This window comes from Nyctereutes procyonoides, unplaced genomic scaffold (genome assembly GCF_905146905.1).
Source record: "Nyctereutes procyonoides isolate TBG_1078 unplaced genomic scaffold, NYPRO_anot_genome, whole genome shotgun sequence".
NCBI lineage: Eukaryota > Metazoa > Chordata > Mammalia > Carnivora > Canidae > Nyctereutes > Nyctereutes procyonoides.
In genome coordinates, this window is record NW_026575025.1 from 3,698,860 (window position 1) to 3,724,529 (window position 25,670).

Sequence of the window (25,670 nt, forward strand, 5' to 3'; positions counted from 1 at the left end):
GCTGGCTTCAGGCCCTGCTCCTCCACTGGCTGGAGTGGCTGGGACCCGGGCCTTCACCGGGCGGACCTCAAATGCCACACCCGTGAACCAGGGACGTCCTGGGCCCCACGCAGCCCCGGTGGCTGGGAAGGGAGAAGGAGACCGCAGGGAGGGTGAAGGGCCACTGCTCTGAAGCCCAAGTACCGGCGGCTCGCGGAGGGCTGACATTTACGACGGTGCGTCCCGACGCCCCACAGGATGCTCTGCCAGCAAGGAGATTCAATTATGGTCATTATGGTGCACTTAGGAAAACCAGGGAGCAGGCTAATACATTTTAGAAAGATTTGTAACAACAGACGTTGAATCCGAATGAGTTTTCTACTTAACCCTCAGTTAAACAGAAAATCCATTTAACCGCAAGGCAACGGTCTTTCCACTCTGCAGCCGATCACTTTCTATCTTACTGTCTGCCATTTAGAACCATATTTTTTATCACCCTTAAGCCACCTTGAATAAAAAGATCAGTTCATTGATGGAAAGAAAGATGTCAGAAGCCTCTGTGGGTCTGCAGCCCTGGATCGACGCCCTCAGACCTGTGCCTGCCTCCTCAGACGGGGCAAGAAGGATGCGCTTATATTCATCACTGCTGAAGACGCTGGTGGGCTCCATCAGAAGCAGCTCCACGGGCCCCAGAGGGAGTGCTAATTCACACCTCCCACCCTCCTCTCCTGCCCCCCGACAGAGACCAAATGGATCAGCTGCAGTCATTGGAAGCTTCCAGAAGGAGGCTGGAGAAGGGATGTTCTTAGCATCAACTATCCGGCTGGGTTCCTTGTGCTTCTGGCGTGCTAAGCCACAGAGCCGTGGAGGCCAGGGTTGTCCGGGAGACCTGATCCAGAGAAGGGGTAGATGCACATTTCTTTTCCAGGAAACGAGGATGAACCCCTATCAGCCAGGTAGTTTTCTCTCTGTTAAATAAAGCAGCACTGACTGCATACACACAAAGACACTCCGGGTACAGAGTTAGCGGATAAAGCATGGGATGTTCAGTTAAGTTTGAATTTCACATAAGCAACAGGTAATTTTTTTCTTCGCTCATGTGCCAAATACAACATGGGACTAATATTTTTAGGGCATACTTAAACCAAAAAATCCTTTGTTGTCCATGTAAAGTTCAAATTAACTGGGCAGTCTGCTGCCTTTTTTTTTTTTTAAGATTTTATTTATTTATTCATGAGAGATGCAGAGATACAGGCAGAGACACAGGCAGAGGGAGAAGAAGCAGGCTCCCTGCGGGGAGCCTGATGCAGGACTCGATCCCAGGACCCTGGGGTCACACCCTGAGCCAAAAGCAGATGTTCAACCAGTGAGCCATCCAGGCGCCTGGTCTGCCGCTTTATTTGCTAGACCTAGTGACCCCTTCCAGTAGAAGCCAGGTGCCTGTCCACAGCCAGTGAGGGGCCCCAACCCAGGGTTGCCCAGGGAGGGGTCCCCAGAGCTGTTATGCAGTGGGGCGATGGTGAACCGGAGGGGGGGGTGTGAAAAAGCAGGAAGCCCAACCGACCCCGATTTCTGAAAGCACCTCTGCTGACCATGTGCCCGAGCGGGAACAAAAGCAGGAAACAAATGGGCCTCTTGCCCCAAGAGAGGGGGACTGAATGATTTCTCTTCCCTCACTTCCCAAGCCCTGTAACGTTGTTTTATTGTCTTAACAATAACAGTGTGTGCACACACACCAAGTGTTCAACTTTTCTTATCTTTGGGAGTTATCAGGTGGTTCTATCAGATTTCAAGTTCATTGAACCAGTTGGGGGCGGGGTGGATTTTTCATCTCTGTAACCCACCAGGATGCTTAGCAAATGACGGAGGGTGAGAGAAAGGGCGGTGAAGGGGGGAGGGAAGGAGGGTGGGAGGGCTTCTGAGGGCCACAGGACTTCCCAGGCTGGGGGACCCCCTCGCCTGCCCCAGGGCTCTGGGCTGCCTCTCCTGGGTGGAGAGGTCCCTGCAGCCACAGGCCTGAGTGACATTTGGACAGCAGGCAGCACAAAGCCCAGCATCTGGTGTGAGCCCCCCACCCCAGTCCCCAGCCCTCTGCATTTACCCAGCGCAGAGACACAGTGCAGCACCCGGGGACAGACTCTGCACCCTCTACTCTCCCCTGGCCCTCTCTCAGGGGACACACTTGCTTCTCCGTTCAAGTTCAGTTTAAACAGATGTTGTATTCCTAAGAAGCTCTGTCTTTGAAGTCTGGGAGAAAAATCTCAGCTCCAAAGGGACATTTCCTACCTAAAAGGCTCTCCAGGGAGTCTCAGCAGAAATAAAACCCAAAAGCCCTGGATTTTTATCTCTTGGTATTTATGAGATTTTTCATTAAAACCGCTGCCTCCACAGATTGCTCCATGGAAGAGAAACAGACAGAGAAGGAGGGAGGGAAGGAGGGCGGGGATCCCAAGGAGCAGGGCTGGAGGTGTCCCCAGGAGGGATGCAGCCTCACAGCCACCAGGGCAAACTGTCACCATAAAGGATGGAGCTGTCTGGAATGCTAGACATTGTACACAGCCGGTTCTCAGAACTCGGATGAGCCAAACACCTACCAGCTCAGGTACTGCCCCGCCTCCTGCCTCAGCCTGTATTGGACACCGAGAAGGCCTGTCTGCCCCTATTCCCCCTGCACCCACCCCGATACTCCCTGGTCATACAGCAGGACCTGCCACAGCATCTGGTCCGCAGGATCTTCTGAGAACATTCTGTCCCCTTGGGCCCCCCTCCCCAGCGACACCCTCTCGGGCACAGCTCCCTATTGGTGTCCAAGGATGGGGCAGCGGGAGCAGTTGGTGCAAGGTGTAGATAATAGGGGATGAACTGTCTGTGGGGTATTTAAAAGCAAACATAAAACTGACCAAATGCTGACAATTCTAAACAACGTCAGTGATAAATCATTCTGCCTTGAAAAAGGTCTTTGAAGTTCTAAACAATTGCCGTAGTCACTGCTGAGTTCCTTTCTTTCCTAAGAAATTTCACTAATTACTTTTCATCCCTGCAACTTATTTATTTTGTAACTGGAAGTCTGTACCTCTTAATCCCCTCCACCTATTTTGCCCATACCTCCCCCCAACCCCCCGCCCGGCAAGCTCTAGTTTGTTTTCCATCTTCATGAGTCTGTTTCTGTTTTTGTTTACTTGTTCATTCGTTTGTTTTGTTTTTCGATTCCTCATGTAAGAGAGATCATGTGGTGTTTGCTTTTCTCTGACTTCTCTCACTTAGCATGATACCCTCTAGGTCCATCCGTGTTGTTGCAGGAGGCAAGATCTCATTCTTTTTTATGGCTGAGTAATATTGCATTACAGACCTACACCGCATCTTTATCCATTCATCTGTCAGTAGACACTTGGGTTGCTTCCGTATCTAGGCCATCGAACACAGGGGTGCATATATCTTCTCAAATTAGTGTTTTTGCATTCTTTGGGCAAATATCCAGTAGTGGAATTACGGGATCACATGGTATCATGGTATTTCTATTAATAATTTTCTGAGGAACCACCACACTGTTTTCCACAGTGACCACACCAGTTTGCCTTCCCACCAACAGTGCACCAGGGTTTCCTTTTTCTTCACATCCTCACAACACTAGTTATTTCTTTTCTTTCTGATACTAGCCATTTTGATTGGTTGTGAGGGGATACCTCACTCTGGTTTTGATTTGCATTTCCCTGATGATGAGTGATGTTGAGTATCTTTTCACGTGTCCATTGGCCCTCTGTATGTCATCTTTTGGAGAAATGCCTATTTAGGTCCTCTGCGCATGTTTAGAAATCAGAATATTTGTTTTTCTGGCATTCACTTTTATAGATTCTTTATGTATTTTTGATATTAGTCCCTTATCACATATATGGTTTGTAAAATCTTTTTCCATTCAGTAGGTTGTCTTGTCATTTTATTGATGGTTTTCTTTGCTGTGCAAAAGCTTTACATTTTTGTGTAGTCTCAATAGTTTGTTTTTATTTCCTCTGCCTGAGGAGACGCATCCATAAAAAAAGTTGCTGAGGCCAATATCAGAGAGATTACTGCCTATGTTTTCTTCTAGGAGTTTTATGATTTCAGGTCTCACATTTAGGTCTCTAATCCATTTCAAGTCTATTTTTGTGTGTGGCATAACAAAGTGGTCCAGTCTCATTCTTTTGCATATAGCTGTCCAGTTTTCCCAACAGCATTGTTGAAGAGACTGTCTTTTCCCCATTGTATGTTCTTGCCTCCTTTGTCATAGATTAATTGACCATATAAGTGTGGGTTTATTTTTGGATTCTCTATTCTTTTCCATTTATCTATTTGTCTATTTCTGTGCCAGTAGCATACTTTTTTGATTACCACTTTTAAGTATATCTTGAAATCTGTGATTGTAATAACTCCAGCTTTGCTTTTTCTTAAGACTGCTTTGGCCCATTCAGGGTCTTTTGTGGTTCCATACAAATTTCAGGATTATTTGTTCTAGTTCTGTGAAAAATACTACTGGTATTTTGATAGAGAATGCATTAAATCTGTAGACGGCCTTGGATAGTATGGATATTTTAACAATATTAATTCTACCAATCCATGAGCATGGTATATCTTTCCATTTGTTTGTGTCACCTTCACTATCTTTCATCAATATCTTAGGTGAGTTTTAATAATATGTATGTAAGCTTCAAATGAGCACACCTTCATTACTTAAAGTTTAATAGACATTGTGTTTACATGGAAGTTATTTCAAAGAACATTACTCATACAGCCAGACCCAATGCAAGCCAATTCTGCTAAGCACGTTCATTTCATTCAGAATCCTGGAGTTTCCATCTCCAGCCCCTTTGCCACTAGATACTATTCCAGGTAAACAGTAGGTTTGAACTAAGCAATGATAGTGTAATGATTGCAAGGATGAAGACAAAGAAATTGGATTATCTCCAGCACTGCCTTGTCTACACAGGTCATTGTCCAAGCTGTGTTTGGGAGTTCACTTTTTTAGAATTTTCCTTGAGTATTTCTTTCTTTTTTCAAAATATCCATTAATGTAATTAAGAAGTATGAACCCATTCCTTTTTCATTTTTTTGTGCTGTAATATTTTTTTGTCAAGAGGCCTGGTTATATATATGAAGTTCTCTAAAAGGAGAGTTTCACTCTCTGTGTTTCTTTTCTGGCCATTAGGAGAATTGATTTTACTTCATCATTACTACCAAAAATAATTTTGTTGTAAACAGCAGGCAGGTACCAAAAAAAATCATCTTCCTTGAGTGTCAAGTACCCTGCTGCATCTGCTATATTTTAAGTCAGGCACCAACAGCTCTACAGTGCTTTTCTTCAGAGCAGGCATTATGTCCAGGGCTCACTCTTGGAGCTGCCGTCTCTTCCTCATTCCATGCAACTCAACAGCTCCCAGGACACTGTGAAAATAAGATCCATCTGCTTTGGTGTCCAGGATGGGCCACCTACTGGGCAGCTTCAGATAGCCACCAGTGGGTACCTTCTCCAGGTCCCCAAAGACCCTGGATCCCCCATCATCTTCTCCATTTATACTCACTCCCTAGATGATTTCATTAAAGCCTGGGGTTTAAAATACTCCCTATAAGTTATGGCTTCTAAATTTGTCTTTCCAGCCGTGACCTCACCCTTGAACTCCAGGTTTGTACCACCATCTTCATTCTTGCCACTGCCATTTGGATGGCTAATAAATGTCTCAACTTAAAAGGCCTCCAAACAGAACTCAGTATGTTCCCTTCCCCCTCCACCAAAGCCTAGCCACCAAGGCTCCCATATACAGGCACAAACTCAATGGTCGGTCAGCCTTGACTCCTCCACCACCCTATGCAACCCATCAGTGACTCTGTCAGCGGTACTTTCAAAATAGATCATGAATGTGTGGGCTTCTCAGCACCGCCAACATCATTTTGTCTTTCCGTATCACTTTGTCTTGTGCCTGGATTCTAATATTGGCCTCCACTCTGGCCTCCCTGTCCCTGATAGGGGACTCCATCCAGCAGCCAGAGTGATCTTGGTATTATGTAAATTTCATCCCGTCTCTTCCATACATATTGGCTTCCCATCACACTTAGAATCAAAATCCAAAACCCTCACCCTGGTTGGCAGCCACTCTGCTTCCACGCCACCCTCACTCTAGCACACTGGCCTCCTCCCTGGTAATCCAACATGTCAGCCACTTCCCTGCCTTATGGCCCTGACTTTTGCTGTTCCTTTCACTGGAAGGCTTTTCACCCAGACAAAACTCAAGGCTTCATCGCATTCAGGTCTCTGCTCAAATGACATCTATCAGGAAGGCCTTCTAAGTACCCCTTATCCAAAACAGCAAACCCCTGGGCACTCCCTACCACTTCCTGCACCTCATACTGTCTGACTTTTAATTTATTTGTTTGGTCTCTCTCTCTCTCTCCAAATAGAAGATAAGCACCATGAGGGCAGAGACTTTGCTCTTTCGTTCACTACGATATTCTCAGCATGCAGGGAAGTACCTGGTACATGACGTGGCTGAACATGTATTTGTTGAATCATTGATTGTGGGTACACATTTGATGTTTGCCTTCAAACTAACTCTGGGCCAGATATTGTCGTCACCACACCCATTCTGTAGATGCGAAAACTAAGAATCAGAGAACAGAAGGGATTTACCCTCATGATCCCTCAGATGGTGATAGGTCTACACTCAAAACATAGAATCCATAGAACAGGAAATCACTAGAGAAAATCAACCAAACCAAGAGCTGCTTCTTTGAGAAGACTGATAAAATTGATGAGCCTCCAGCCAGGCTGACTAAGAAAGAGAGAAGACACAAATTACTAATATCAAAAATGAAAGAGGGTACATCGCCATAGTTCCCGTGAACATTAGAAGGATAAGAAAAGAATACAATTACTAATTCCAGGTCCATAAATTTGATAACTTAGATGAAACAGATCAAATCCTGGAAAGACACAACCTGCTGAAACTCATACAAGAACAGACAACCTAAAATAGGCCTGTATCTATTAAATAAATTGAATCAATAACGAACAACCTCTCAAAGCAGAACACAGGCCAGATTTACTGGTGACTTCTACCAAACATATAAGGATGGAAGGAAGTATACCTATTCTCAAAAATCTCTTCCAGAAAATACAAGCAGAGGGAATGTGCATTCTAATTCATTCTATGAAGCCAGCAGTAACCTAATACCAAATTGAGACAAAGAAAAGAAACCTACAGATCAAAACCTAAGTACAGATATTTGGAGCAGCTTTATTCTTCACTGCCAGAACTTGGATGCAACCAAGATGTCTTTCAATAGGTAAGTGGATAAATAAACTGTGGTACATCCAGATATTACTAAAATATTATCCAGCATTAAAAAGAAAGTTCTGACACCTGCTACAGCATGGACGAACATGGAGGGTATTATGCAAAGTGAAATAAGCCAGTGATACACACATGGGTGTGCACACCCTCATACTCACCACACACACAAAATAACCCCAAAACACAAATACTGTATGATTGCATTTATATAAGGGATTCAGGGGCAAAATCATAGAGACAGAAAGAAGAAGGGGGGTTGCCAGAGGCTGGGAGAAAAGGGGAATAGGGAGTTGGTGTTTAACGGGCATAGAGTTTAAGTTTTACTAGATGAAAAGAGTTAAAGGAACGGATGGTGGGGATGGCCACACAACAATATGAGTGTATTTAATACCACTGAACTGTACAATTAAAAATGGTTAAAACAGTACATTTTATGTTATGTGTTTTTTACCAAACTCGTGAAAATGAGTGATCAAGTCATGAGAAGACGTGGGGAGAGCTTAAAGGCATATTTTTTAATATTTTTTAAAGATTTATTTATTTATTTATTTATTTGAACAAGAGCATGTGCACACAAGTAAGTAACCCAGAGTGAGGGAAGGATGGAGGGAGAGAATTGCGCTCAGACTCCCTGCTGAGCATGGGGTGGGGGGCGGGGTGGAGATATCTCAGGACCCTGAGATCATGACCTGAGCTGCAATCAAGAGTTGGACGCTTAACTGACCAAGCCACCCAGGCGCCCCTTAAATGCATATTTCTAAGTGAAAAAAGCCAATTTGAAAAGGCTGCAAACTGTATGATTCCAACTATAGGGCACTCTGGAAAAGGCAAAACTATGGAGACAGTAAAAAAGATCAGTAGGTTAGTGGGGAGGGAAGGATGAATTGGCAGAGCACAGAGGATTTGTAGGGCAGTCGAACTATTCTGTTGGACACGATCGTGGTGGAGACGTGTCATTATACGTTGGCCCAAACCCACAGAAGGAAGGCGCACCACCAGCAGTGAACCCGGATACAAACCACAGGCTTTGGGTGATAATAGTGTGTCCATGCGGCTGCACTGATGTGTGGTTGTCACAGGCAGCACGATGGTGTGGTTGTCAGCGGTGCGGAGGCTGTCGGTGAGCGAAGACAGGGAGAATGTGAGAACTCTCTGCATTTTCCCTTAATTTTACTGTGAACCTAAAACTGCTCTAGAAAATAAAGTCTATTAAAAAAAAGAAAGAGAGAAAGACTTCAGAGTCCAAGGCACCATCTCCCTCCATCCCACAGTGCCTTTCTATCCTAATATAACCCTGCCCATACCCCAGGGAGGGAGACCCTGCAGGGACCCCCAAAGCACAGGGGATGACGTCATTTGTTTCTTCTCACGGCGGCAGCTCCGGACACGTCATTACACCACCCCAGCTAACGGAACAGCAGGGTGATTTGGGCTTTTTCCTTTCTTTTTAGGCTGTTAATTACAATATATTGTTTCACATTTTTGGCTAATAAAAGAGGCAGCTGGGCACCGCAGAATGATCACCAGACCAGGGTGGGGACAATGACAGACTCGTCCCATCTCTGGCATACCATTGCTGTGTGAACTGAGCACACAGGTCCCTCTCTGTTGCTGACACGCCTCTGAAAACGGTGTTCCTACTCCCTCTCTCTCTGCCACCCCTGGCTATTTGAAAGTTCTTCAGCTGTGATTCACAATGTGAATATATGTCATTATTTTAAAAATGTAATAATAATGAAGCCTCTTAAGGTCATGTTCTGCTCAGTTTTTCTGTGTGAACAGAAAAGCAATGATTTGCTCCATCTCTAGATGAGGACTTAGTATCTCCCCACGATTTCCAGGAGTAGTCACTCCCCAGAACAAATGGGTCTGTCTGGCCTTGCTCTCATGGTCAGCCGTGTCAGGGAAATGGAACATCTCCCAGGGAAAAGCTCTACTGGCTTTGCCTCTACCGGGGACAAGGTTGCATCCGGCCCTAGGATGAACCTCCTTGTATAAATTTAAAACACTTGAAAAAGAAAGGAAGGAAAAGGTTTGGATGGAAAGTATCCAAGAGGGCAGAAAAAGACCAGGTTGCTGTCATGAGTTACATATGGACACAGGGCTGGCCTGAGGCCAGAAGGTTCTGGCAGACTTTGGGCTGAGTGAGCAGGAAACTGGGGTGGTGAGAACCTGTCAGCCTGTCCCCTCACACATGAGTCCCAGCCAGAGAGTGACAGGGGAGCTAGGAGGGAGAGGAGGCCCTGGAGCTGGAGCCCCATCCTGGCCTGAAATTCACAGCCTGCACCCCATCTGTGAGAGCTGCAGAGAAATGAGTGGTGGGGTTCAGATGGTACAGGAAATGATACCCACCCTTTTTGGAATGTTGCCTCCTTCCTGGGTGGTGGGTTACACAGCTGATATCCATCATCTCACTTAATCTTGACCACGAAGCCTGCAACGACTGTCTTCATGTAACAGGAGAGCAAGTGGAGTTCATTCGCGCAAGCTAATGAGTAGCTAAATGACAGCCCTGAAGTCCATCTGGTGCCAAAGCTATGCTCTCCCTCCTGCATTCAACTGCCCCCTGATTTATAAATACTAGACAGAAAATTATATATATCTATAGATATATCTATATATCAAGAGTGAATCCCTTGTCTACCTGGCCGGTGAAAAGATGGGAGCCTGAACCCAACCAGGATGTGGGAATCACTGGACCCAGTGTCACGTCGGTTGCACAACTAGAAGTCAAAGGTCTGGATGGAGGGAGGTGTTGGTCCCCCCCACCTTGGCTGGGGTCAGAATACAGCCAGAGCTCTGGCCTTGGCTCTGAGGGCTGAATGATGAACGTGCCCAGTTCCGGCCAGAGTCCCCCCCTCCCCCATCCTGAGGAGGGTCTAGAGAAGTCAGGAGTGCTCCAAGACCAGCATCCTCAGAGGGAGGTAGAGAGAATGACCTTCCAGCAGCAAAGGGGAAAGCGGGTGGCATGGGGATGCGGGTTAGCAGCCTGGAGGGAAAGGGATGATGCTGCTTCCTACGGGCCGCAAAGCAGATCTAGGACAAGCACACGGAGGGTACAAGAAAATACAATTCAGCTCAGTGGAATATGACACTTGAACCCGTCGCAGGCAGCCTGGGGCAGCCCCAGGCAGCATAAGCTGCAATGGAAGCCCCGCGCCCCGTGTCCACAGAGACAGGAGGGCAGGAACTAACGACCACTTGGCAGGTCCTGTGAGGTCGATCTTCTGCCAAGAACTCAGTTAGTTGCCTTTCGGCCCCTCCCGGTGTTGGCAGAGCTGACCTGTTGATCCTCGCTCAACCCTCTGCATGAGCAGCGGAGGATACTGACCCACCTCACAGAGGCTTAGAGAGGTCAAGCAACCCGCCCATGGTCACGCAGCAGAACTGAGCTGTGACAAGGACCAGGGTACTCCTTCAAATCATCCCGGGGGTGAGTAGGTGGTTAATCTCGCTCAGCTAGGCCACTGGCTTCCACTCTCACCTTTGGCATCTCCAGTCTTCCCGGGATTGGGAAGGAGCAGAAGAACATCTCCCTCACTCCTTCTCTCTGTTCCATCATAATCTTTACCCCGATAACCACGGCTTTGCTTCAGAGCTGTATATCCTCTCCATTCTGCACTGCCTTAGATCATTCTGGCAGCCTCCCAACTGGCCTCCCTAACTGTGCCTCATTTTCCTCTTAAAATCCAGGGACAGTAGGATGTACATTAGAATCACCAGGGAGCTGCAGAGTTACACATAAAGCCAGAGTAATCAAGACGGCCCAGTATAGGCTTAAGGAAAGACCCACAGACCAAGGGACTAGAACTGAGATAGATCCCAGACACAAACATACCTATTATGGCAAACTGATTTTCAATAAGAGTGCCGAGACTACCCAATGGGAAGAGAATAGCGCTTTCAACACATGGTGCTGGGATAACTGGATAATCGTAGGCCAAAGAACAAAGTTGGGTCCCTACCTCACACCATATACAAAAATCAACTCAAAATGGATCACTGACCTAAATATGAGAGCTAAAACCATAAAACTCCTCGAAGAAAAACAAAGGAGTAAATCTTTATGACCTCGGATTTGACAATGGATTTTTAGGTGTGACACTGAAAGCATGGGCAACAAAAGAAAAAGTAGGTAGACTGGAACCCAGGTACAGGATCTCCCCACCACCTGCTTCTTGCTGTCAGATCTCAGTAGGAGGAAGATCCCCATGCTTCCTGGAAACTGCTTTCATGGGCTCAGCTCGGCCTGCCGCACAGGGCTGGCTGTGGAGATTAAAACCGTCAGGAGACGCCCCTCTCTCCCTGAGCTCTGAATTCCATGCAATGCTGCTTGGAGAATGCAGGAGGAGTGCCACCATGTCACAGGGTGATGCTGTGAGTCCTGCAGGGTGCCTTGTGGATGCTGTGGGTACCTCTGTGGGTGCTGTGGGGAGTCACAGAGGTTGTACAGGTGCTGTCACTGGCAACTTGGGAAGCCACCATGGTGCTGCGGAGTATGGCTGTAGAACTTGTAGGTCTAGAAGGGTGTCTGCCACACGGGGTGCCTTTGAGGGCACTGTGGGGTGCCGCAGGGTGCTGCGGCAAACACAGTGCTTGGGACCGAAGCCCTGTGTTTAGGTCTGGATGCGACTGCTTTTTGGACACGAAACCTGGAATCATTTACAACTTCTCTGAATCCCAGCTATCCTCACCTATAAAGAGCTTATTAATACATGCCTCTTGGGGGATGTGGGGGGGGATCAGCGCTTATCTACAGAAAGGGTCCAATAAATGTCATCAGAGCGAAGTGTAAACCATGGGATAAAACCTCAGGAAAAAACGTTCACACCCGGGGGCCTCACACCCCAGAGTGTCAGAACAGAGAGCGGACACAACCCAGGCCCTGCTCTCGGCCCTTTTTTAGACCACGCGCCGAAAGAGGTATGTGTCTCCAGGGTAACCTCACTGTTTGGTCCCAAACACCGGACTCGTCATCCCAAGAGCCCGAGCCTCCTCAAGGAGGTCACCTTGGGAGGTCACATTATCCCAGGGGGCTTCCATTGTTCAAAGCAAGTGGAAGGGCCTTGCCAGCAGGTTCCTCAGCCTTACGGCCACCAGGGAGGTGCGTGCTATCTGCCCATTTGATAGATGAGAAAACTGAGACTCTGGACACCAAAGTCACTCACCCGGGGTCAAACAGCTAGTGAAGAGCAGAGCTGGGAGCCAGCCTCCACCAGACTGGCCCCCAAACCCCAGCAGACATTTGCCACGACAGCACATGCTGTCTGCCTCCTGCCGACAGTCATCTTTGCGCTCTCCCAGGGACTCTACGTGTATCTGTTCCCTAGCTAACAAGGGGGGGTGGGTGCGAGGCTGAACCGCTGTGCTCCCTTGCAACCTTCCTGAAGGTAAACCATGGACAAAAGCACCCTCGCTGCTTTTCTCTGTACTTAAAGAGATTCTTGCGTCTCGTACATGGAGGCCTGTGGCTCCTTGATGGAGAAACATCCCTAGCAGAAAAGTCCTGGGGAAGTTAAGCTCTTTCTGACTCGCTTCAGCGCCTTCTCCTGATTAAGAAAAGCGTGCGGGATCCCGGCTCTGCGATAAGCCAGGGGCTTCCTGTGGGGAGCAGGGCGGGCTGCCAGGAGGCTTACAGTTGAGATTCTGGCCCAGGCAGCTGGCGGGAGGGGGGTGGCGAGCTGCTCCAAACATGAGCCTCACGCTCCTCGGCCACGGTCTACCCCGGGCCCAGCCTGGCCTTGCGCTATCTGTGCCTGGGAGCCAGCTGCCGTGCCTTGGATTCTGGCCTGGAACATCCGAGCCGGCCGGCAGCACCCTCCAAAAGTGAAAGGATGAGCCCAGAGGCCAGGGGAGGATCACATCGGTGTCTGGGAAAGCGGCGGAGCGCCAACCAGCCACGGCACCAGAGGCAGCTGGGGCTGCAAATGCCCTCACCTGGCTGGGCGCAGCACCCCACAGTGTGTACACCCCCCTCAACTCTCACAGCAGCAGCCTTGGGGTGGGCAGGTGGGTCTGAACCTCCCTCATCTCATCTTCTCCCCAGAACATCCCCATGGGCGTGCTCCCATTTTGGAGATCGGAAAACCAGGACCTGCAGGGACGCCACGATGAGCCCAAAGTTTAAAAGCAAAAGCTCTAGGATGAGGAGACAAATCATTTTTATGTCCTTTCAAGAAATGTAATTGCAAGAGGTGATTTGGCTTAAAGGACTTTGTTAATCAGAGAGTCACTCAAAGGAAAACACACAAGAATTGTAGGGTAGTTTGGCCCGGGCTTCAAATCTTCGCCATTGTGTGACCTTGAGCAGTCACTTAACGTCTCTGAGGAGCAGTTCTCTCCTCTCTAAGATGGAGGTGCTTTTAGTGCCAAGACCACAGGGCCGTTAAGGGGACTGAATGGACCATATAGGGCTCATGCTGAGCACCGCGCCTGGCGCGCAGAAGCCCTCAATCGGTGTTGGTTGACCTGATGCTTCCATCAGGCGGGCCTCAAACTCAGGCCATCTGCACCTCAGACTCTGGTCTTTCCACCGAGGGTCTGAGGCTTCCTTTGACCAAGGCTGGCAGTCACATCTCCTCGAAGCTTCCAAATACCCTTCCTCTCCACAGCCTTCCCCAAGCCCCCACCCACTCTGCTTCCCTGCTACCTCACCATACCCATCACTTCCTCTGGCTCAGCCCTGGTCTGAGAACCTCAGAAACTGAGGCCATGAGGCCTGGAACAGAGATTCAAGTCACTGCTCCCCATTCTACTAGTAAGGACACGACTCCCCATGAGAGAAATGGCTTATAAGGCCTCTTGAGGCACAATGATGGTACTGACTGGGCCAGAGGACAGACATCCTGGCTCTTCATTCAGGAACCTTCCATGAGGCCATGAAACCCATCACCTGTCCTGGGGTTGTGGGCAGCCCAAGAAGCTCCCAGAACCCAACAAACCAAGACTTTTCCATCCTGGAATGCGAACTGTATCCAAAAGAGGGCCCTGAGATGGAGGGTGGGAATGGGAGAGTCATTCTAGAAAGGTCTTTTCTTCTCACAATCCCAAGATCATGGTGGTTGTGGGAGGGGGGCGGGAGGAAGTGCTCTGTCTTCCCTTGGAGGGTTCACTGCCTCTCCTGCTTCTACTCTCACTTCCTGGGCCAACCCTGAGGAGCAACTACAATGGGCAGCCTCCTTATCAGGCAGCCACCAGCCTTGGAGACCCCACCTCTCCTCACGCCCCAGCTGTGCACCCCAACAAATATCTAGGGGTGGGGACAAGAGGGAAGCTGCCCTCTGCTTGCCTTGCACCCTGGCACCAGCTGAAAGCTCTTTCACTTGGCAATGGAGGGTTTGTTGAGTGGGAAGAGAAGAGGAGAGACAATCACACTCTTCTTTGAATAAGATGCCACCATATTGCCATGTTGCCCAGCCATACCTCTTCCAACTGGTGTCTGTTCCTTTCAGGAGGGGCAGGGTTCTCTTGAGGTCTCTTTCTGATGGCTTCAGGAAAAACTCTAGAAGGAGAAGAGGAACGTAAATTTTAAAAAGGCAACAGCTAGTGAGGCATGTGGCTGCTGGGGGCCCCCTCAGTTCAGGCACGCACCCACCCCCTGGGTTCCTGCTCACTCCTTCCGTCTCCACAAGCAGAGAAAGACAGAAGCAAGCACCCAGCCCCGCGGAGGCTTCCAGAGTGTCGGCCCCAGAGACCACCAACTGGAACATATTTTCAGGCTTCTAGATTCAGCCCAGGAGCCTGTACAATGCGCATGTGATGACATCATGCACGCTAATCACAGTATCACATCACATTTGTTTGCTTCCAGCTAGAACATTAACAACTCGTTGTGGAAACTCCATTTTCCTCAGGCAGGAAAAAAAAAAGGCTTTATGAGTAATTTTGAAAATGTGAAGGAGAATTAATCATTGTTTAATGAATTCAGGCTTTGGGGGCAGACGGGTACTTTCAAGATCTGGTAGTCACCAGGAGATAAATAATAAGATGCTGAGGTTTTGGTAGCAAACGAAATAACTCCGGCTCAGAGAGCAGGAGCCAGAAGCCCATTTCCTCTCTGCTCACTGGACGGAGGGCCCCCAGGTCACAGGAGAAGGATCAGATGTGCCCAGACCAGGCCACATACCCGCCAGCCGAGGCTGAGGCCAGGCCTGGGGCACTGGCTTGTTCCCAAGCGCGGCTGAGGAAGCAAAGATCAGAGCTGACAGCAGAGACAGGACAGCCACGTCCCCTGACCCCCAAATCTCCCAGCCTCCCGCCCTCAAGGACCGCCCGCACCGTTGAAGTCTAGTTTCACCTCGTCTCAGATGATGATGTCAACAATCCCAGGAGACCTTACCCCAGCTTTGGGCATGAAGGCCGTGAACCCAGAGGAGTTAAATAACCTGCCCGAGGCTGTAAAGCCGACGTGGGGCAGAGCCAGGAGTAGACGTCAGGTCCACAGGAGGTCAAACCTGGCGCCAGCGCCGACTCCACAGCGGGGAGAGGTGCACGCTCCAGAGCAATGAGGTCCAAGTCTTCAGATCCCAGCTCAACGCACACTGTGCCTCAGAGAGCTTCTCAGAACTCCCTGCAAACTGACGGGGAACAGGCCTTGACCCCATTTGGCTATCTCTGCCTCCAAAATCCTCTCAGGCAGAATCAACCCAGGGGCCCTCATGCATCCTGGATCAGAGCAAGACTACAACGCAAGGGATCCAGGGTACATACACCTACACATTGACATATCCAGTCATAGACAGAGACATGGCCACATGGATAAGGACATGGAGTTACACGCATATTGTCACTAGAAAAGTGAAAGTTCTTTCCTATCCATCCATGGGGTCGACAGAACCATGGCAAAATCTTTGTCATACGACCCTCTAGGCTTCATTCTATGTAACGGCTTCGGTGTGTGCGTATGTGTGTGAGCACGTGCCTGTGTCCCCCCCACCCCACGCAGACAGGGTGACTCTCTACACAAGTGGGTGGGATCTCACCACACTTGGCCTACATGCCCAACTGGCAGCGCTATCGTGGCTCCCCTCGGACCTGAGAACATAGAGATCTTCCCGAGTCTTCTGCCCCTTGGAAGGTGTGGCCTCCCCTTTATGTACCTCTCCCCGCTTCGAGACGCTGGATATTTCAGATATTTCCATTTCCAGCCGTTACAGCCTGGCGGCAATGACTCCCTTCTTGCTTACATCGACGTGTGGGAATGTTCATGCCAGTCCCCAGCCTGATGCCTGAACGTGGAACAGCGGGGCCGAGGCTCTGCACATTCCACATTTGAATAGATTCCGACAAACCGCTTTCCCCAAATATTAGATCAGTTCCCCCCAAATAGCAGGACCGAAGGAGCCCCTCTCCTCGGATGTAAATCTGAACCCGGGGTTCTTCTGCTTGCCGAGTTGCTTTGCTGGTCACCTCCCAGTGGCCTGGAAGGCCAAGGTCCCTGGACAAAGGGGAGGCATTTATTTCTTGGCTCCTGTGGACAGCCACCGCTCCAGTCCCCGGGGACACGTCTGAGGAACTCGGGCCCACCTGAGCCAGGAACTACACTTACGGGCTCGGAACTGATAATGAGCTTTTATGAGCTCTGGGGACCACGAGGAACACGTATTAATGTCAAGCGTGCCCATCAGCCACGCAGCCCGGGTGAATGTCACACATTAACGAAATTAAAGGCTGCCGCCGAGTCGGGAAGGAGCTGCGGGCTGCGTGTCAGGCAGTGTAGGCAGGGCCTGTCAATAATAAAATTACTTTCCAGGCTTTGCACTCCTGAGCCTGAAGCTGTCTCCCGTCTTCGCTGGAATTCTGCTTTGCTGCAGCCTGAGAAGAGATTAGTTTATTACCAGTCTGCCAGGAGAGGCAAAATCCAGCACTAATCCTAATTCCCATTTAAGCAAATCTGCATTATGTGAGGGAAACCAGCTGGGCTCAGAATTTCTGCCCCCACTTCCCCTGAGATCTCATTCCATCCCTCTCCTCTCTGGGGGTGGGGGCCGGGGGTGTGGGTCACCACAGATGTCAGAACTGGAGCCCTCCTGGGAGAGGGAAAAGAATCCCAGGGTTTAGGGCCAAGAGGGGGAAAGGCCGCATGGAAAGATGGTAGGCTGGGAGACCCGGTTCCCTCAGGGTGTGGGAAGGAAAAGCCACCACGCTGGACCCAGGCTCCCTCCTGCCTTGAACAAAGATGCCTTGAAATCCTGAGTCTGCCTCTGACTGGCTCTGTCACTGTGAGCATGTGACCTCCCTCCTTCGGGCCTCACTTCCTCATCTGGGAAACCGCTAATAGCAGCTGATACCTCATACGATGCTGTGAGGATCACATGAAAAATGTACAGACAGGACACCAGGGCACACACTGCCCTATTTCTTGAATTAAGACTCCTCGGGTTATAACAGCCTCATTATTTGACCACTTCACTTAGTGAATTATGGCACGTTTTGTTATGACTCATCCTGGTTTCGGAGACCTTAAAATAGAAAAGATAAAGGGTGACTTAAAATCCACGAAATAAAGGAAGAGTTTGGTCAAGGGCAGTGAGTGTGAGCCCTAGGAGCCAAGCTCCCCCGTGGTCTGAGGCCTAGCTCAAAACTTAGATCACCATCATCTTCTTCTTCCTTCCAAACAAAGCAACGCTGCTCTGGATGAAAGAAACCAGCTCTCAATTTGCAAGAAAAATCCCGAGAGGTACCTCAGTGCCCTGGATGAGACCCAGACGAGAGACTTGACCTTCTATGGTTGATGTTTCCTGCTCTATTTTTAAACTGAAACGGATTACATGTACACTATGGAGCGAGGGCCATGAGGACAGAGCCTCCTGAGGCCTCACAAACACAGCACCCTACGTAGCCCACACCCAGATCACAGACTTCGATCTGGTTCCCCCCCCCCCCCATTGTTTCTCCATCATCCCATGTGTCCCAAGTCACCCGTGCCTCTCCTCCTCCGTGGCCCCAGCCTGTCCCTGCCCGGGCTGAGCCTTACTGTTGCCTGTCAGCTTGCTGCAAACAGGATCCCGGCTGGTCCGCTAGCCTTCAGCCTTGTTCCCTCCAAACTGCCCTCTCATTTGCTGTCAGACTGAGCCCATAGATGTGTCTCTCTCTTGCCTCAGTGGGTCCCCTGGCTTCTCTCTGCAGGCACATAGGCCTTTGATCATCTGAGCCCCACTTGTCTTTCTAAGCCCTTCAGGTCCTCACAATGTGCACAGATCCAAGTCAAACTGAACTCTTGGGGGCCCACACCTCCCACAGACATGCTTGGCCCAACCTCACTGCTGCTCACTCGGCCTGGAAGTCCCTTCCTTTCCTAACCCTGAACTACACCTACCCCCAACTCTCCAAAACACCTGGCAAATTCCTACTCATCCTTCAAAACCTTCTTTCAACATCTCCTCTGAGAAACCTTCCCAGACCTCCAAAGGCACAATTAGTCCCTTTCTCTGGGCTCCCATAACAATTTGTGTGTATAGGTACCCAAGTCAGCAACACAGTGTGTGTTTTGTTCCATAGGATTTCTCTCAACTACCAGGACAGGGCTTGAATGGTAGAAGGCAGGAACTAGGTTATAGTTGGTTGCAGGGATGTATGAATAATATCAGGGATGGATGGATGGATGGATATATATACACACATAGATGCATGTATGCAGAAATGAATGGATGTGTGAATGCATGGATGGATAGATGGACACAAGCATGGGTGGATGTGTGCATGCATGGAAGGATGGATGATAGGAGGGATGGATGAATGCAGGGATGGCTAGAAGGACAGGTGAAAGGTAAATTCTGAGGTGAATCTACAAAAGAATGGGTGAAATGAACAGCAGGAAGACAGAAGTAGGTTAATGGGAGGAGAGAGGGACTAAATGGCTCAACCACTTGTATAATTTAATGGGAGGCTATGGTCTTGCAGCTATGGTCAGCGACTCACTCTCTCCCACCAGAGTTAAGGGATCCACGCAGAGATCACACCATTGAATATCAACAGCCCCAGCCTTGCCCCATCTCACCTCCCTGTTCTACCTGTGGACCCACAAGACCAGGCCTCAGGAAGGAGGGCTCAGATCTACCTCTTGCCTTGGCCTTGACCAGGTGAAGACTGGTGCTACAAGAAGAGCAAAGTTTTCCTGTGTCTGAGTCCAATGCCAATCCGTGGGGCAGGTGGTTTGTCAGCTGTGTGGCAGATCTGCTGGAGGCCAACCGTTTGCTTGGAGCAGATGGATGGCTGCTGATGGGGGTGCCATGCTCCCTTGGAAAAATGCCATTTAGGGGACCCTAAAATGACCAAAGGGCCAAACTACGTGGACAACACAGCATAATTAAGATAGTTACCCGTGAGTGGGCTTCTGTGAGAACAGATCAGCCACTAGAGCCTGCTGTCTGTCTGCAGCATGGGGCAGGACAGGTGGTGGGTGGGGAGGCCTCAGCACCGAAGGGCAGTCCATAGACAAGGCTTTCATGTCCCACAGGCCTGGGTTTGAATCTCAGCTATGCCACTTGCCACCTGTGTGACCTCAGCATCCCTCTAAACCGCAGATTATTCACCCGCAAAGTGTAGACAATCATAGCCCAACCTCACTGGCCTGGGCTCAGGATCAGATGAGCTAATGGGCTGTGAGTACTCCCATGGGGCCCGGCACAAGCAAGCCCTTGAGGAACTGAGGACTCAGGAATAACATAAAGCAGAATCTGGTGCCACTTTCTGTGAAAGGGGTAGTGGCCACGATCAGTGGTTCCCAGGTATACTCTTCAGATCCTTCCCTCTCTCCCTTGGGGAGTCTGCACCAAGAACAGATGGAGTTCACACATCTTATGCATCCTAACGCTTAGCTCGCAGCAGCTGGACTTGCTAATATTTTATATATTAAGTTCCCACGTGATGTTGAAGATCACTGGGTTAGAGTTGATGTCCCAGAACCCTGAGTCAGTAGGATGCTAGAGGACATGAAAGTGATGCCTTCCTGGAAGGATGAAGGGAGGGAGGGAGGAAGGTGATCAACCCAATGGTGAGTCTTTTTCTGGCTCGCTCCTGCCAGCAAGGCCTCTCTCCTGTGCGTCTGTGCTCCCCTCACTTGCTGTCTCTCTCCCTTTCTCTCTCCCCCCCCCACTCCTCCTTGATCCCCTCTGCCCCTCTCTGCCTCTCTCCATCTGCCCCCCACGTTAGCCACCCTACATCTCCACCTGGCTCCTAGGTGGAATAGCCATCCTTCTGAGCCCCGTGACCATAAAGACTCTAGGGCGTGTACCCCAGGAAAGGGCAGCATCATCAGCGGGTGTCTGGTGGCCAGCTCAGCCTTGGCCCCCTCCCACACGATGCCAGGCTGGGCCACTGCCAGCCAGATGCATCGCTTGTTGACAGATAAAAATGCTGTATTTTATGGCCCTAAAGCCAAGCCAGGGCTTTGTTTTGCTGTATTTTAAATTAGCAACGTAGGGGGGTGATGTAAGGGTGGGGGAGAGGAAGAGGAGCCAAGACACGTTCAGGATGAGTTCCTCCTGGGTTTTATGACTCAACAACAATCATCACCCCCCCCCCCCCTTAATGAAGCTGCCAGCCCTGGCCAGCTCTGCCTAGGTCTCTACCTCCTCTCCACCTGCCCTTGACTCCCTGTGGGAGGGAGAGTGCCTCTCTGCACTGCCTGCCCTGTCATTCAGCCCCAACACTCTCTGTTTCCATAATGAACCCCAGAATGGGCCTGCTAAGTGGCCCCCAGGGTCACAGTGGGGCTGAGGTGGGAGACCTGACATCCTCAGAAAGACTGGGATTTTTTTTTTTTTTTTTTTTTTTTTTTTTGCTTGGGGAGTAGAGGCCCACTCCCTACATGGAATTGGGCTGAGTGCAGAAGGTGCTGGCACTGCTGGCAAGGGTCTCTGGAGGGCCCACCCTGGTGGTAAGGAATCTGAGTCAGTCTGAGCCCATCAGCTCTGGGTAGCTTGGGGATGGTGGAAGGGCCAGGGAGGAGGTGGAAGTTTCCAAGGAGGAGGGCATGTACAACCCCGTAAATTAACACATGAAGCTGCTTATTCTCTGTGCAGCCGTCAGAAGTAATCATCATCTCCCCTGCCCCCCACGTTCCATCATGTCTGGGGGTTCCCAAAGACGAGCAAGCCAGGGTCTCTTGTGCCCTCCACAGTGGCACCTGCAGGAGACAGATGCCCAGCTGAGCATGATGAACATGTGGCCTCTGGGAGCCTGAGACCCTTGTCTCCAGGGGACAGAGCCCTGCACTTGCTCCCCCTTAGTCCTGTCTGGAAGCATTTTCTCATCACCTGAAGGGGCAAGGACAAACGCCGTCCCTCCCCTGGAGCTCTCTTCCTTTGAATCCTTGCTCTGCCTCCTACACGCTTCCCATTTCTCAGATGAGAGAAGTGAGCCTGAGCCACAGCAGCTTTATGTAACCACACACCGGTGCGCAGCTCTCGGAGAAAGGAAAACACAGAGCTTAAGTGATTCTCTCAACACTGTGTGCCAAGTAAGGCTCCCTCATTCTCATGAGGGGTCCCCGGCAGACCTGCCAGGCAAGTGCCCAGCATCCCGTACCTGGGCATTTGGTGCCACTGGGACCTGGAGGAACCCAATGGTTTAAGGGACCTTTCTCTGACAGCGCAGCCTGGCCTGCCAGCCCCACCCACCACCACCACCACCCCGGCTCCCCTGGGTCATCTGCAGGAACAAAAAAATGAAAGATGTGAACTCTATAACCCTTCCGCCAAGTGGCCAGTGTCCTCCTCCTCCTCCCCAGCAAAAGAAAGAGCTGATGCTCAGAGGTCCAGCCACTGGTCTCCAGTCCCAGAGCTGAACCGGGCCAACAGAGGACGGAGGCTACGATCTTGTCTGCGGCCAAAGTCCCCGGAGCCCCTCTGCTGAGTCCAGCCTGCACGGGGCTGTCACCATAGTACCCGCACTCCGCAGGATGCATCCAGGAGGATCTCAAGCCACTGGCTCTTTGAACAAAGATACCCGGGCTTTCAAAGATTTCCACAACAGCCCAGTGCTTTGAGCACAGGGTTCAGGACTAGCGGAGACTCTGGGTGCTGACGTCGACTTTGGTACAAGTTGTGTCTCAAGGCGTTCCAGGCCTGGAAGTCAACTGGGGTCCACGGCGTGATCCTCCACTTCCAGGAGCGCCTGTCTAAGGAGGTTCTGCTTCCGAGAGCAGCAGTTTTTAAAAGCCACCCGACAGTAATAGAGATGTTTCCAAACTGGCCACCCTGCAGCTAGCAAGGAAGCCAAAAGCTGAGAACTGGTAACTGGAGCTGAGCAAAGGGGCCAACCCCACAATCCAAGGCAGCTTTCTTCCTGGAACACGGGGCTCTGGGGCTTGTAATTCAGACTTTATAGCCTTGGGGCACCCCACGTCCCTGCCATTCTCCCCCCAGCTCAAGTCCATGTAAATATATTCTAATGCAGAGAAGGGTCTGCGGGAGGTAAGAAGGCAGAGCCATTAGCATTTTGATGGGTTTTCCCAACACAGGAACAAGAGCGGTTTAAAATTCATGGCACAGAGATTAATCGCAGTCCCGCCTCTCTCTACCCTACTTAAGGGGGGCCGAGAACTTTTTAGCCCTTTACAAAAAGACCTTGATTAGGAAAGAGAGCTAGGAACTCAGTCCTGAGAGTCCTCCAGGGAAGAGCCAAGATGGTTTTCTAGACTGAGTGTGGAAGGCCTTCTCAACACAATCATACGGCAGCCGGGGATAAGGGTGGCGCAAAGGCTGGACACCGCTCAGGCGCTCAGGCGTGGGGTCCTTCCAGAAGGACCCAGCTGAGTCCGGGGGAGGAGCCCTGCTTGTTCCTAAGGGGCACATCCATCTCTCATCGCTGACACAGGCCCAGCCTCCTACCATCCATGTTCACTCACTCAGCAAGCTTCCCCCAAAGGATCACCATATGCCACATAGTAGGTGCTTAGAAAAGAATCTTGAAGACGGTAACTCAACAAATCCCTGATAAGAAATTCAGTCTAAGGACGCCTGGGTGGCTCAGTGGTTGAGTGTCTGCCTTCAGCCCAGGGTGTGATCCTGGAGACCCGGGATTGAGTCCCATGTCGGGCTCCCTGCATGGAGCCTGCTTCTCCCTCTGCCTGTGTCTCTGCCTCTCTCTCTCTCTTTCTGTGTCTCTCATGAATAAATGAATAAAAATCTTTTTAAAAAATTATTTTAAAAAAAGAAATTCAGTCTAGATGGAAAGAGAGAGAGAGAGAGAGAGAGAGATATAAATGGGGATGAATCCAAGAAAGTGGGATGAAGGAGGGGACCAAGAGAGAGCAGCTGTCCTGGGACTAAGGTGGAGAAGGCCTCTGACAAGCATGGCCTAAGAGCAGATCACACCCTTTGGGGGCATTCCTGTCCTTCCTTTGAAAGTAGTGATGTCATAGTAGGTGTAGAAGACAAGATGAACAAAGATTTCTAGAACATAATCAGAGAGACTATATAGCTATTGTTAACACGCATGACCCAAAAATTGGAAACCAGGCAAGGAGGAGAGGCCTGTCTTCTCTCAACATCCTGACGGGAGTAGGATTGTTCAGAGGGCCCACCTAAGCATTCTTTAATTATCCAGGGCAGAAGATTCTAGAGGAATGTTAACTTTGACTCCTGTGAAGTTACTTGTGAATAAGTGGTAGAAAAAATAACCCCAAAGGTTAGGATTTTATTGCCCTAGAGGGCATTAGCCAGTTTTATATCCAATCCAGCCTCCTCATTCCAGTATCATTGCTCTGGTACTTGTATAACTGCTGTTTGTCTAATTCTCCTGAGAACTGGCTTCACCATCTTGCTGCCTCCCTCTTTCATGAGTCAAATCAATCTTTGGCCTATGTTCATCGCAGATTTGTAGAAGATCTTACAGGATTTCTAATTTTTAGAAAATTATACTCTGCCAGTACATGCCTGATTACACACACACACACACACACACACACACAGTGCACAGGGGAAAAATGGGAAGAAATAGAGCAAAATGTTACCCATGGGTATCTTTTGGTAGTTGGCATATGTATACCAGGGAGTTTTGTAATCAGAAAAAAAAGTGATAAACATCATTTTTAAAATGGAGAAATGCACACTCATCTAAGATTACCCAATTAATAGCTAATGCAAATTGCTTGCCTATGTGATCTATGGGGCAGGGCTCTAAGCACTTTATGTGGATGCTCTCACTAAGGCCTCCCCACCACCCTAGGAGAAAGGGACTATTACTACCCCATTCGACAGATAAGGAGATTAAAACCCAAGAAGTTGGGGCTCCGGGTCCCAGGTGTAGGCAGTCAGAGCTGGAGCTAAACCCCAGGCAGCTCAGCCCCAGAGGCCGCCCTGCCACACTTCTGCCTCCCAAGTGCAAAGAGAAGAAATAAACACATCTGCTGGGCGGCCAGGGTCGGGCCTGGAGGAGATGGTGTTCCCACCCACTCCCAGAGCTCACAGCGTGCCGGGAAGCCAGGCGCAGGCCTCGCCAGCCTTGAATTGAATTCACATGTGTCTCCCCCGCACTCGCAGGCTGGGAACCCGTCTTCTCCGTGCTTGGGCCTCCCATCGCCTTGGGAGAGGGCATGATGGGCACTGGGCAATTGGAAGCCACCCCCTGTCCACCTGCTCTGATAGCATCGCCTCTAGCATCGCTTGTACTAGAGCGGCCGGTCACTAATGACCATTTATTTCCCTCCGCCTCTCTCTTCCCCCATGCAGGTACTACACAACGGCTCCATTACCCAGATGGTAAAGCCAAGGGCAGCCAGGCCTCAGCAAAGAGGGGGTGCTGGGTGTTGGAAAGGACCTCCAGGAGCCCTCGAGCCCACAGACCCTGCCTGTAAGTCACCGCATGACCTTGGGTGAGTCACTCAGCCTCCCTGGGCCATGTCACCTCGCCTTGAAAATGGGCAGGGGGACTCATTGTGCTCCAGTACCCCCCGATATTTGGCCAGCATCCATCTCGCTTTCGCTGTCGAGGTGTTTTACATTCAGGAGGCGTGAAGCCCACACCAGGAGCCCACGCCTATTGATTCTCACTAAAACTCTCCATGTCACTGCTGGTCACTGCTGGTTAAGTCTGTGCGGAAATTAGGTTTTGAGGGAGGGATACCATGTGATCTCTGAAAACCAAATTGGGATGGGGGGCTGCAAAAGGGGGTGTAGGGAGTGGGGAGAGACGCTTCATTTAAATAGGACTCTTGAGAGCCCCGAGAAACCACCGCATCTGGGTGCTTTGTATCGTGCTGGTCAGTACTTATTTATTTCTTTATTTGGATCAAACATGTTTCCCTAGGTTTCCAAACACCTGCCAACTCAGGCAGGATTATTCAGGTAAATACTGTGTTTCAAAGGCTTCCAAATATAAAGTCCCATTTTCCTTGATTTAGCAATAAACATCCATCCAGCCTTTACC

The 25,670-nt window shown here is 49.9% G+C and overlaps 1 protein-coding gene across 4 annotated transcripts in view; it reads right to left on the reverse strand.

The window, feature by feature from the left end:
- TSPAN18 (tetraspanin 18) overlaps nucleotides 1–25,670 on the reverse strand; it is a 194,196-nt gene that overhangs the window by 138,687 nt on the left and 29,839 nt on the right. For all 4 annotated transcript variants that reach the window (XM_055310724.1, XM_055310733.1, XM_055310715.1 and 1 more), the window contains exon 2: nucleotides 14,721–14,799. The gene's annotated coding sequence lies outside the window, so the exon portion shown is untranslated. The remainder of the gene's footprint in view (nucleotides 1–14,720; nucleotides 14,800–25,670) is intronic.